The following is a 13180-nucleotide window of genomic DNA, read 5'->3' as shown; positions in this document are numbered from 1 at the left end:
GATTAAATGTAGCAATGATGCCCTCTAAAAAAAGAAAACAAAAATTTATTATTTACATACAATATAATTGATCAATTTTATTTTTTTTATTTTTTTAAAGATTTATTTATTTATTTATGATAGACTTAGAGAGAGAGAGAGAGAGGCAGAGACACAGGCAGAGGGAGAAGCAGGCTCCATGCTGGGAGCCTGACGTGGGACTCGATCCCGGGACTCCAGGATCGCGCCCTGGGCCAAAGGCAGGCGCCAAACCGCTGAGCCACCCAGGGATTCCCTAATTGATCAATTTTAAATGGATTAATGAATTTTGATAATTATACATAATAACAATCACCATAAAGTATAGAAAGTAATTCTCTCTCTCTCTTTTTTTTTTAAGATTTTACTTATTTATTCATGAGAGACACAGAGAGAGGGAGACAGAGAGAGGGGCAGAGACACAGGCAGAGGGAAAAGCAGGGAGCCTGGCGTGGGACTCGATCCCGGGACTCCAAGACCATGCCCTGGGCGGAAGGCAGGTGCTAAACTGCTGAGCCACCCAGGGATCTCCAATAATTCTATCTTCTAAAAACCTTCCTCGTGCTCCTTTGTACTCAATCCCTTTCCCCCCACCCATTCTTGGTCCCAGGAAACCACTGATCTGCTTTCACTATAGTTTAGCCTATTCTAGAATTATTAATATGCCATTTAAAGTCTGAAGCTCGGGGTCCCTGAGAGGTTCAGCGGTTTGGCGCCTGCCTTCGGCCCAGGGCATGGTCCTGGAGACCCAGGATCGAGTCCCACATCGGGCTCCCTGCATGGAGTCTGCTTCTCCCTCTGCCTGTGTCTCTGCCTCTCTCTCGATCTGTGTCTCCCATGAATAAATAAATAAAATCTTTAAAAAAAAAAAAAGTCTGAAGCTCCCCTGATGACTCCCAGGGTCACTTTCTTTACTAATGGTTTATAACTGGCCTAACTGGTTATGGGTGTCTGGCTTGATTATATGGCCAGAGTAGCATAAAAACCTTTCCTGAACTTCTAATTTGAGCTCCCTCAAAGCCAAGATTCCTTACACAGACCATGGTGATTCAAACCAAAGACAGAATGCTTTGTTCCACATCCTTGCTAATACTTGGTATTGTCAGTTTTAAACTATATTCCAGTTGGTATCTCTGAGCATCTCATTGTTTTAATTTGCATCTCTCTCATGTTATTAGAGTTAAATACAACTAAGAATTTAAAAACCTTTTTAAAGAACATATATGCAGTAAAACTACGTAAAAAGGATGGAAGGATTCTCACTGTGGGATTCAAGATAATGGTTCCCAGGTAAGGGGGATTGGTTGGAGCTGGAGGGAACATATTGTTAGATTAGGTTATTGTCAACTAAATTAGTAAAAAGCTATGCATTAAAGGATGTTGTACATGAAAAAAATGTATAATGAAAAAGGACTATGATTAATTCAATTTTGTGCATGTGATGATCAAAGAAATAGAGGAGGGGGTAGAGAATAAGGTCACAAAGTATAATAATGCCAAATGTGGCTTGATATGGGCTGTGGGAGGGGCTCTATCTAGAGACCTGGAAGCCTAGCAATGTGCCTCAGTCTTGCTTTGTGAGTTTCCCTTTCTGTGTGATATCCAACAACCCATCCTTGGCAGAGGACCAAGTGTTGGGGCAGCCATGGGTTACATTAGAGAGATGGCTTGGGTCTGTGGTCTTCACCTTGTGGGGGGCAGAGATAATAAATCTGAGAGATTGGTAAAAGCCTTGGCATTCTCAGGGGAAAATGCATTTTACACATAGTCTCAGGGGTTTGAGCATTCCCTGAAGACCATCCACAAACCCCAAGGTGAAAACTTTTAGGGAAATAACCAAAAACTTTGGGTTAGAAGGTCTCAGGATTTGAGAGTCTTTAGAGGAGGGCAAGGGGAATAACTCAAATCACTATTCTCTCTTCTGCCAACCTGCTCTTCCTTCCCATGTGCAGTCCTCACCTCCCAACACAGTGCTGCTAGGGGCCTGCTGCCCAAGCTGGGAACTGCTGCTACCCTTGATGCCTCACTCCTAACAGCAGTGGCAGTAATCACTACTGCTTGCTGAGCGGTTGTCTGTCCCAGGCTGATGCTAAGCCCTGTTTTATAGACATCATTCTTTCTTGTCCTCACAAAAACCCTGAGAGATAGATACTCTTTGTAGTTCCATTTTATAGGTAAGGAAACAAGCTTAGACCACTTGTCACTTTCAAAAAATTACACAATCTGAAAATTCTTTCTTGCTCTCTCTAAAGTAGACCGAATTATTCCTTCCTCTCTGCTTCCTCACATTCTGTATATCCTATGAATGTAGCACTTCCTATGTTTGTTTTTCTCCTCGGCCCATCCCCAGACTAGGAATTATTTGGGGTAGGAAGCTAGTATTCTTTGCAGCCCTAACCCCCAAGCGCCAATAACACGCTTGGTACCTAATGAGGTAGGCAGTATCTGTTGGGTGTGAGGTCCAATCCTATATGCTGGAGACAGTGGTGAACAAAACAGACAAGGGGGTTCTTCTCACAGGTTGTATAATCTAGTGGGTAAGCTAGACAAGTAACTACCAGTGAATTTCAACTAAGTGGAAAGTGAGCAGAGTACTGAGAAAAATGTGGAGTGCGTTCACCCAGGGGACCTAACCTAGCTGGGGGAAGAGAGGTTTAAACAGGCCTGAGGATGAGGAGGAGGGAGTTAAGGAGGCAGAAGGGGATGTGGGGCATGTTCAAGAGAACAAGGCATATGACTGTGAAGCTTGCTCTGTGAGGCAAGGGAGGGTATATTCCAGGACCTGAAAGTGGCCTAGTGTGCTGAAACAGAAGGGGATGGTTGTGGAACACGAGGTTAGAGAAGCAGGCCGAAGCCAACTGCACCCAGGCCTTGCAGGCCACTTGAAGGAGTGATGTTTTATCCTGAGTAATTGGAAGCCGTCATAGGATTTTTAAGCCAGAAAATGATCCGATCAGATTTCCTTGGGCCTCCCGCTGGGAATATATCAATAGTATTTGGTGAATGAGGAAATTAGATAACAGGCTGAACAAAGCTGCCTCTGAAAGTCAGTCCTCTCTTTCAGCTTGCTCAGGCTTCATCCCTCCGAGTATGAGAGTCGCTGAATGCAGGCAGCTCAGACTGCATTTTGAGATGACACATTAGGAGGTACATGGGCAGGTGGGGAGGGCCTGAGGAGGAGAGGAAACTGAAAATCTCAGCCTGGGAAGAGGAGTTGAGGGGATTGAGAGTATTAAGCCAGGAGAGAGGAACACCTGGGGAAGAGAGACGCCTTCCTCAGTAGAACTGTTCTGAGGCAGGGTGGGCAGAGGTGTGTTGAGTGTCCGCAGGGGTAGAGTTGGGCCAGTAGTAAGAAGTTGTGGTCCGGATTGCAGATCACCATAAGAAACCTTCAAACTGGGCAGCCCCGGTGGTGCAGCGGTTTAGCGCCGCCTGCAGCCTGGGGTGTGATCCTGGAGATCCAGGATCGAGTCCCACATCGGGCTCCTTGCATGGAGCCTGCTTCTCCCTCTGCCTGTGTCTATCTGTCTTTCTGTCTCTCTCTCTCTGTGTCTCTCATGAATAAATAAATCTTAAAAAAAAAAAAAACCTTAAAAAAAAAAGAAACCTTCAAACTAGTGTGTTCTTTTTTTTTTCTCCCAGATTTTATTTTTAAGTAATCTCTGCATCCAGTATGGGGCTCCAACTCACAACCCCAAGATCATGAGTCGCACAGTCCACTGACTGAGCCAGCCAGGTGCCCTGAAGCTAGTATTTTCTGAACTATGGTTCACAAGCATGACTCATCAGTGGCCATGAAATCAGTTTTGCGGGTATGGTAGGCCATAGGACTTTTCATAGATTCCCAAGTTACTCATCCTCCCAGGCCCTGGGCAGAGTTGCCATCCCCACTCCCTCTGCAGTCAGGCATGGCCCTGTGACTTGCTTTATGTGATATTAGCAGAAATGGTGTTTTTCTTCTATATTTCTGGATGGAAGCTTTGAACGTGAGCATCAGATTCACTGTATCATACCCAACACAGGAACATTTGTTGAGATGGAATCTGCATCTGCTTGAGTGCCCAGGTGACCGTGCTAAGTGGAGCCCTCATGGACCTGCATGAGGCTTGTGGCAAGAGTGAAAAATAGCCATGGTTGTGTGAAGCCACGGAAAGTTTGTATCGTTACTGGAGTAGAACTTGGTCTGTCCTGACTGATGCAGCAGGCATAGTCAGCTATGAAAAACATTTATTTATTTATTTATTTATTTATTTATTTATTTATTTATTTATAAGATATTTTATTTATTCATGAGAGACACACAAAGAGAAAGAAAGGCAGAGGCACAGGCAGAGGGAGAAGCAGGCTCCATGCAGGGAGTTGGACATGGGACTCGATTCTGGATCTCCAGGATCATGCCCTGGGCTAAAGGCAGTGCTAAACCACTGAGCCACCCGGGCTGCCCACCTCCACGTTTTAAAGAGAGAATAGAAGAGAAAATATAAAAAAAAAAAAAAAAAAAAAGAAGAAGAGAAAATATCAGATGCATCCCAATCTGTAGTGATGGACAGCAGATCAGTGGTTGCCTAGGTGGGCTAAGGGGAGGACCAGATTGGGGTGCAAAGATAAAAAGAATAAATGGATTAAATATGAGGGGGGCTTGGATGGATCCATTATGATAATGTGCTATAAACTGAGGAATGTGATGGACTCAATCATCTGTACCCGAGGGAACAAAAGAAAGACTGGACCACAGGCAAAGGCGGGTAAAGGTGCTGGTGATGTGCATATCCTATGGAGCTGAGTAGGATAGTAGGATGGCCTCCTCTCGGGAGGCCTCTCCCCTGATCCAGAGGGCTGACTGGTCAGGAGAAGGGAGTGTGACCAAGAAGTGGGCAGTTCATTGGGACTCCTACAATATCAATGTCCCCCCCCTCCTTTTGGATCTATCATAGGGGACCAGAGTACAACTCCTTTCTGTTCCATTCCTACTAAGCCCTAATGCCCTTAGTGGTTGCTCTTCCCAGACTGGAGCACTTTATTTCCAGAGTATTCTCCAGACTCAAAGCTGGACTGTTACTTTATTTATTTGTTTGTTTGTTTATTTATTATTTTTTAAAAGATTTATTTATTCATTCATGAGAGAGAGAGAGAGAGAGGCAGAGATACAGGGAGAGGGAGAAGCAGGATCCATGCTGGAAGCCTGACGTGGGACTCGATCCCGGGACTCCAGGATCACGCCCTGGGCCAAAGGCAGGCGCAAAACCGCTGAGCCTCTCAGGGATCCCCTCTCTTATTTATTTAGTTTTGAAAAAGATTATTTATTTATTTATTCATGACACACACACACACACACACACACACAGAGGCAGAGACACAGGCAGAGGGAGAAGCAGGCTCCATGCAGGGAGCCCGATGTGGGACTCCATCCTCCGTCTCTAGGATCACACTCCTGGCTGGAGGTGTAGATAAACCACTATGCCACCAGGGCTGCCCCTCCTCTCTTATTTTAATGGAGAAGATAATTGTGAGCTTTATCTGCCTTCTGGAACCCGAGGCCTCTGAATTGGGTCTTTAGGGATGAATAGAAGTTTCCAGGCATTGTGTGTTCCAGGCAAGGGTGGTTAGAAGAAGAGTATGGAGGAACACTGGGCATTAGAGGTCAAGCGAATAGGGTCACCTGAGTGGCTCAGTGGTTGAGCATCTGCCTTTGGCTCAGGTCATGATCCCTGGGGTCCTGGGATCGAGTCCTGCATCGGGCTCCCCTCAGGGAACCTGCTTCTCCCTCTGCCTGTGTCTCTGCCTCTCTCTCTCTGTGTCTCTCATGAATAAATACAATCTTTTTAAAAAATTTAAAAAGAAGTCAAGGGAATAGTGTATCAAAGGCACAGGACAACACTGAGGACTAGTGTTTGAGGAAGGCTGAGAAGTTAGTTAGGACCCTTCTTCATACTTGTGCTCATCCCAACAGCCTACCAGAATCATGAGATACTGAGTTTTAGCCCTATCTGTGTTTACCCAACTACCAGAACCAAAAGTGGGCATCTGCTAGAACTGTGGGTTCTCTCTTGGATGCCCCAGTTTGTGAAGGAAGTTCCTTTTTTTTTAATTTTATAAATTTATTTTTTATTGGTGTTCAATTTGCCAACATATGGAATAACACCCAGTGCTCATCCCGTCAAGTGCCCCCCTCAGTGCCCGTCACCCAGTCACCCCCACCCCCCGCCCACCTCCCCTTCCACCATCCCTAGTTCATTTCCCAGAGTCTCTCATGTTCTGTCTCCCTTTCTGATATTTCCCACTCATTTTTTCTCCTTTCCCCTTTATTCCCTCTATTTTTTATATTCCCCAAATAAATGAGACCATATAATGTTTGTCCTTCTCCAATTGACTCATTTCACTCAGCATAATACCCTCCAGTTCCATCCACGTCGAAGCAAATGGTGGGTATTTTTCGCTTCTAATGGCTGAGGAATATTCCATTGTATACATAAACCACATTGTGAAGGAAGTTCTAAGCAGGTTGTTACCTGCTAGGGAAGAAGCCAGAGAGCTTGGTACTTGCCCGTCCAGACTGCCAGCACAGGGACATCAGAATCACTGCAGAGAACAGCTCTGCACCTGCAGTTTTCAAAGAGATTCACCGCGGTAGAGCCAGGAATCACACAGGTCCCAGCCCTGGAGAGCCAAGGGCAAGAGGCCAAGTGAGAGGAGGCCTCTTGGGGTTGTACTGAGGGTCAGCAGCAGGCAGCCCTGGAAGTTGTGGGGGGATCCTGGAAAGAGAGAAGGACTGGAGTCCCTTGAGGGAACCTTGGGTGGCAGATTTGTTTTAGATACAAAGAAACTAAATCCATCTCTAGTCAAAATTTCGAATGTCCCTCAAAGGGATACTGATCTGCTTTACAAAAGCCATCTTCACTTTGCAAAATGATTCCCCAGATGAGCTTTAACACAGATTTATGTTAGGATTTGACTTCCATGCAACCTACCAGGAATATGCTCTCTGTGGAATAAGAGGTAAATGTGTAATAATGGTCCACCAGTGCTTCTCAAGAAGGGATGCGTGTGCTTTTCCGCACGTCTGGCTTTCAAGAACTGCTTTGCCACCCACGAGGTGATGTCTCCCACGCCGTCTTGGAGAGAAGAGCTTATGGCATATGAGCTGACTCAACACTCATACTGATGTCACCAGATCCAAGTGAAAAATATGCAGCTTTCAGGATCAAAATAAAAATGTTTCCCTAGTAAAACTGCTACTGCTGTGGCTCATTTCTAGTCACATTATTTTATTATTTTATTTAATAAGGCCTTTGCTAGACATCAGGCACTGTTCTATACACTTTACTGACATTAACTCATTTAATTCTCATAACCACTGAGGTAGTACAATATCCCCATGTTACAGATAAGGAATCTTAGGGGCAGAATGGTGAGGAAACTTACCCCACAGTTTCAAATACATTTAGGAACGAGAAAGCAGAGCATGTATGAATGTCCAAATAGGGCATGGGCTACAGCAGGTTGAGGAACACAGATTTAAGGTGAGGTGTGGTTGATGTATTTCCAAGCTAACAAATAGGGACTTTTAATAACAGTTCTAAAGTCTCTATGTCTGGGCAGCCTGGGTGGCCTAGCGGTTAGTGCCGCCTTAGGACCAGGGCATGATCCTGGAGACCTGGGATCAGATTCTATGTCAGGCTCCCTGCATGGAGCCTGCTTCTCCCTCTGCCTGTGTCTCTGCCTTTCTCTGTGTCTCTCATGAACAAATAAAATCTTAAAAAAAAAAAAGTCTTGATATCTGTGTCAGCAGCGAGTCTCAAAGATCAGGTTAGACGGATGGTTGGACCCCTGCCCCCCCCCCCCCCGCCCCAGACAAACACACTGGCTATATTAGCATTGAGCAAGTCTCTTGTTGTCATGTGGGCAATGGGGATCAGTTAGCTATTGCTTTGTGACAAATTAGCCTCAACAGTAGTGGTTTAAGCACCATTATTATTCTCTGAGCCTACTGGGGGACTGGTGGTTCTGCAGAGCTAAGCTGGTTTTGGTTAGACTCATTTGTGTATTTGCATGTGAGTGGCTCTGCTTATCTTGGCTGGGCCCTCTCCTCTGGGTTAAGGGCCTGAGCAGGGACGACTGGGCTGAGTAGGTTCCTTCACATATGGTCTCATCCTCTAGCAGTCTGGCTTGCCATGACTTGTTCTCATGGTAGTGGCAGGCTTCCAGGAAAGGGAAAGAAAATACTCTTGCAGCCTAGGCTCAGAACTAGCACAGCATGCCTTGCACTGCACTCTGTTAAAGCAAGCCCCAAAAGTCAGCCCAGGCTTACAAGGGCGAGAAAATAGATTACACCCCCTGACGGGAGGAGCTATAAAGTTATTTTACAAAAAGCATAGAGCTAGAAAGGGGTGGAGTATTGGGGTCATTTATGTAATCATCTTACCATGGGAGACAGACTTCCCTAACCCAGAGGACAGTGTAGGGGTTGGGGGGTCTTTAAGGTGGTAAGGAGGCTCAGACAACTGAGGTCAAAGACAGTGCTTTTAAAATTATAAAGCACCTCACAAGTAATGCTTCAGAGTATGGTATCCTACCTGTGGGACTGTGAGTTCCTTGGAGCAGGGCTGTGTCCCTCTCCTGCCCACCCCTGAAGTACCGAGGAAAGGCTCAGATAAGCGAAAGGAAACAGAGAAAGGGCACCTGGGTGGCTCAGTGGTTGAGCATCTGCCTTTGGCTTGGGGTGGGGGGTGATCCCGGGATCCTGGGATCGAGTCCCGCATCGGGCTCCTTTCATGGAGCCTGCTTCTCTCTCTGCCTGTGTCTCTGCCTCATCTTAAAAAAAAGAAAAAAGAAAAAAGAAAGAAAAAAGAAAAAAGGAAATGGAGAAGCAGAGCAGTTGCTGGCAACAGGGGTACACTCTGTGTTCTCACCCCCAGAACAAAGATGGACTTTAAACCCTCTGGAATCTGAGAAACTCCCTTCCCTTCTACAAGCTCTCCTTGCCCTTCTTGCAACCCTGCTCCCACCACCCAGGGGACCTGGCAGGGTATTACCTGTCTTCCCAACCACGGAGGATACACAGGGATGACTTGCTGAAGGTCACCAATTAATGGGGGAGGACACCCTGCTCCTGCTCCAGGAGCCACCAGGACCTGCCTGAGAGATTGCTCTTACCTGGAACAACTCTCCCTGTACCACCTGAGTGCAGGTACATGCTGTTCTGGCTCACAGAATGGTATGGTGTTGATTAGTGGATGTTTTCTGGATAACACAGGTGGAGCCCTGGGAACCATCCCCCCTGGATCCTCGCATCTGCTCGCTCTTCCATTCTGTGGCCTCTGCCTCCCGCTCCTCCTCCACATTACTTTCTCCAGACACTGGTAGGCTTGCATCACATTTCTGGTTACTAATGAACTAATGTTTACTGAGCTCTTACAGTGGGCCGGGTGCTATTCTAACCTCTTGCCTTGATTACACTCATTTAATCTTTCCAGTTCTGTGAGGTAGTCACTAGTATTATCCCCCATTTTGCAGATAAGGAAACTGAGGCACAAGAGGTTAAAGTGACTTATTCAAGGTTTTTAAAAAATATTTTATTTATTTATTCATGAGAGACACACAGAGAGGGGCAGAGATACAGGCAGAGGGAGAAGCAGGCTCCCCATGGGGAGCCCTATGCGGCACTTGATCCCAGGACCCCAGGGGTTACGACTTGAGCCAAAAGCAGGTACTCAACCAACTGAGCCACTCAGGCATCCCTCAAGGTTACTTGGTAAGCAAGTGTCAAACTTAAGAGTTGAACTCAGGCAGTCTGGTTCCTGAGCTTGGGCTTCTCAGGCCAGAAAACCCTTCTCTGTAGGTCTCTATTTTTTTTAATGATAAATAATAATAATAATAATAATAATAATAATAATAATAATACAATGATTAACATGCATGGAACCCTTGCTATATGTTAGGTCCTGTTCTGTGTTATGTGCATTAACTCATTTTGATTCTTATAATACTAGAATTGAGGGAGAGGTTACCATTATTGTCCTCATTTTATAGGTAAGGAAGTGGGCACAGTCACACAACAGGGATGGGTTGCCAGACACGTTAACCTCAGAGCAGAGCTTTATGTATCTGTTCTATCTGCTTCCCCCAAGGGTTGTTTAGCCCAGGGCCCAGCATCCAAAGGCTCTTTGGGTTTATGCAGTATGATTGCTGCATTTCCACCAAAGTATATCTTTGTCTCTTGGTCTATGCATGTTTTTTCCTTCCCAACCAGACCTTGAGCTCCACAAGGCCACATCTGAGGTCTGGTACTTGCCTCCATTTCCCCAGCTCACAGCAAGAGTTCTATTAATTAGTAGCAGGAGTCAGTGGCAGTCTGTTGAATCAAACCACAGAACGTCAGAAGGTGAAGGGACCCTCTCTCAGAGGAATGAAGTGGCATCTACCTTGACCTGCACATTAGAATTGATCCAGGAGTTGCTATCTTGGCTTCCAGACCCCACCCAGATCCCCCAGATCTGTTCCATAAATTAAATCTTGGGATGCTTGGGATGCTCAGAGCGCCTGCCTTTGGCTCAGGACATGATCCCGGAGTCCCGGGATCGAGTCCTGCATCAGGCCCCCTGCATGGAGCCTGCTTCTCCCTCTGCCTGTGTCTCTGCCTCTCTCTCTCTCTCTCTCTCTGTCTCTCATGGATAAATAAAATCTTTAAAAAAATAAATCTTGTTTAATATGCCCCCAGGAAGCTACTACTTAGAGCAACCATCATCACAGCAAAGAAATACAAGTGAGTATTTTGTCAATGGTGCTCCTAAATTAACAAATTTTGGCCCAACTCACAGCAGGTTACAAACTTCATGATTAAGCCTCAGAATGGCCATGGTGTCTCCACTTTAATCTTAAATTCTTTCTTGAGAGGGAGAGCGTGTCAGAAAGGATGCTTCTCATTTTACAAAAGGGAAAACTGAGTTACCCAAGGTCACCCAGAAAGCCAAGCGTTTAATTGTTGAATCGAGGGCTAGAATCCCTTTAATCTATCAGGAAATGGATTTAAATGACCTTGCAAGACCTACTTCAGATTGGGGTTTCCATCATCCTGCTTTGTCAGCTCTCCTAGGGAAACTGAGGTCCAGGGAAACTTACAAAGGGTTACTAAGTAGGAACTCGGCAGCTTTCAAATGGGATTGAAGACTTAAAAACACAAGGCCTTGGACCCCTCCAGAATATGCTCAAGGGCCTGACAGCGACTTACAAGAAGACCCTCAGGTTCAGATTCTTCCAATACCATGTGTGAAAACTCACAAAAGGAAACTGCATTTATTATTTTATTTTTATTTTGTTTTATTTTTTATTTTATTTTTTTTTAATTTTTTATTTATTTATGATAGTCACAGAGAGAGAGAGAGAGGCAGAGACACAGGCAGAGGGAGAAGCAGGCTCCATGCACCAGGAGCCCGACGTGGGATTCGATCCCGGGTCTCCAGGATCGCGCCCTGGGCCAAAGGCAGGCGCCAAACCGCTGCGCCACCCAGGGATCCCTTATTTTATTTTTAAAGTAAACTCTACACCTGATGTGGGGCCCAAACTCATGACCCCCAAGCTCAAAAATCACATGTTCTAGCAACTGAGCCGGCCAGGTGCCTTGGAAAACCTCATTTCAAGTGGAGTCACCAGGTCAGAGGGAAGAGCTCTCCCGCCCTATCGCTCCTCAATTGCACAACCAACAGGATGAGACACATCTTAAAAATTCCTACTATTTTGGGCAGCCTGGGTGGCTCGGCAGTTTAGCGCTGCCTTCAGCCCAGGGCCTGATCCTGGAGACCCAGGATCGGGATCAAGTCCCATGTCAGGGTTCCTGCATGGAGCCTGCGTCTCCCTCTGCCTGTGTCTCTGCCTCTCTCCCTCCCTCTCTCTCTGTCTTTCATGAATAAATAAATAAAATCTTAAAAAAAAAATTCCTACTATTTTACTACCCAGCTGGAGGAAAGAAAGTTTTTCTCCTCTCCCAGCAACAGCTCAGCCAATGAAAAGCCGCTATACCTCAATTTCTCAGTTTACTCCAATGGACTTTTTGTTTCTCACAACCCCTCCTAACTTCCCCCTTTCCTCTGTAAAAGAGAGTCCACTTTGTTTCCTAGACTTGCCTGTGGCTTTGGCCTGGCTTGGTTGTCAGGAGTTGCAACTCTCTGCTATTCTCAAATAAACCATTTTGCTGTTAAAAATAACCGATAGTTTTATTTTTAAAGATTTATTTTTATTTATTTTAGAGAGAGAGGGTGGGGGGTGCTGACAAATGGGAAGGAAGAGAATCTCAAGCAAACTCTGGGCTGGGGAGGGCTGCACCGGTGGTGGGACTCATCCCCCTGACCCTGAGATCATGACCTGAGCCAAAATGAAGAGCTGGTGGACGCATGGACTGAGCCACTCAAGCCCCCCACTGATAGTTTTATTTTTTATTTACCACATCTAGGCTCTTTGCAGGTAGGCCTTTATTCAGTCAATAAACATTTATGGAGGACCTACTATGTGTCAGGCATCCATCATAAAGGACCTCACATACAGCTAACAATCCTGTGAGATAGGCATCATAACCATCTTACCCTTTACATCTTAAGGCACAGATTCAGAGAGGTAAACATAGAACTGGAGTTAACCGCAGAGGGTTTCAGCAGACAGCATTTCCAGCCACAAAGCACATTCCCACCCTGCATCCCACAGGGTTTCATTTCCAGGGGGCCATAATGATGGTAAAGCTTGATGGTTAAGAGCAATGGTTTGGCACTAGAGCTGAGTTTCAGTCCCTACTCAGCCACGTGTGTGACCCACAGTTGTTTAACCCCTCTTGCCTTCAGTTACCTTATCTGTAAAATAAGAATAAAAAATGCCTTCTGGGGATGCCTGGGTGGCTCAGCGGTTCTGGGCCTGCCTTCAGCCCAGGGCATGATCCTGGGGTCCAGGGATCGAGTCCCACATCGGGCTCCCTGCATGGAGCCTGCCTCTCCCTCTGCCTGTGTCTATGCCTCTATGCCTCTCATGAATGAATAAATCTTTTTTAAAAATGTAAGAATAAATCTTTAAAAAAATTAAAAATGCCTTCCTTATAGGTCTGTTGGGAGGACAAAAGCACATAAAGTCCTATGAGAGAGGCCTGGATGGGAGTGTTTTGTTTGTAGGTAACCCACCCCCT

At 45.8% G+C, this 13180-nt stretch overlaps 1 long non-coding RNA gene across 1 annotated transcript; it reads right to left on the bottom strand.

The window, feature by feature from the left end:
- Window positions 1-6380: 6380 nt before the first annotated feature.
- Window positions 6381-9473, bottom strand: LOC119869332. The gene is made up of 3 exons (XR_005369910.1): window positions 9172-9473; window positions 6987-7210; window positions 6381-6770 (listed from the first exon to the last, which is right to left on the bottom strand). It is a non-coding gene; the product is annotated as an uncharacterized LOC119869332 (long non-coding RNA).
- Between the last annotated feature and the right edge of the window lie 3707 nt (window positions 9474-13180).

This window comes from Canis lupus, chromosome 15 (genome assembly GCF_011100685.1).
Source record: "Canis lupus familiaris isolate Mischka breed German Shepherd chromosome 15, alternate assembly UU_Cfam_GSD_1.0, whole genome shotgun sequence".
In the NCBI taxonomy this organism is placed as follows: domain Eukaryota; kingdom Metazoa; phylum Chordata; class Mammalia; order Carnivora; family Canidae; genus Canis; species Canis lupus.
Note: the sequence above shows the minus strand (reverse complement) of the source record. Positions and strands in the feature narration are given on the sequence as shown.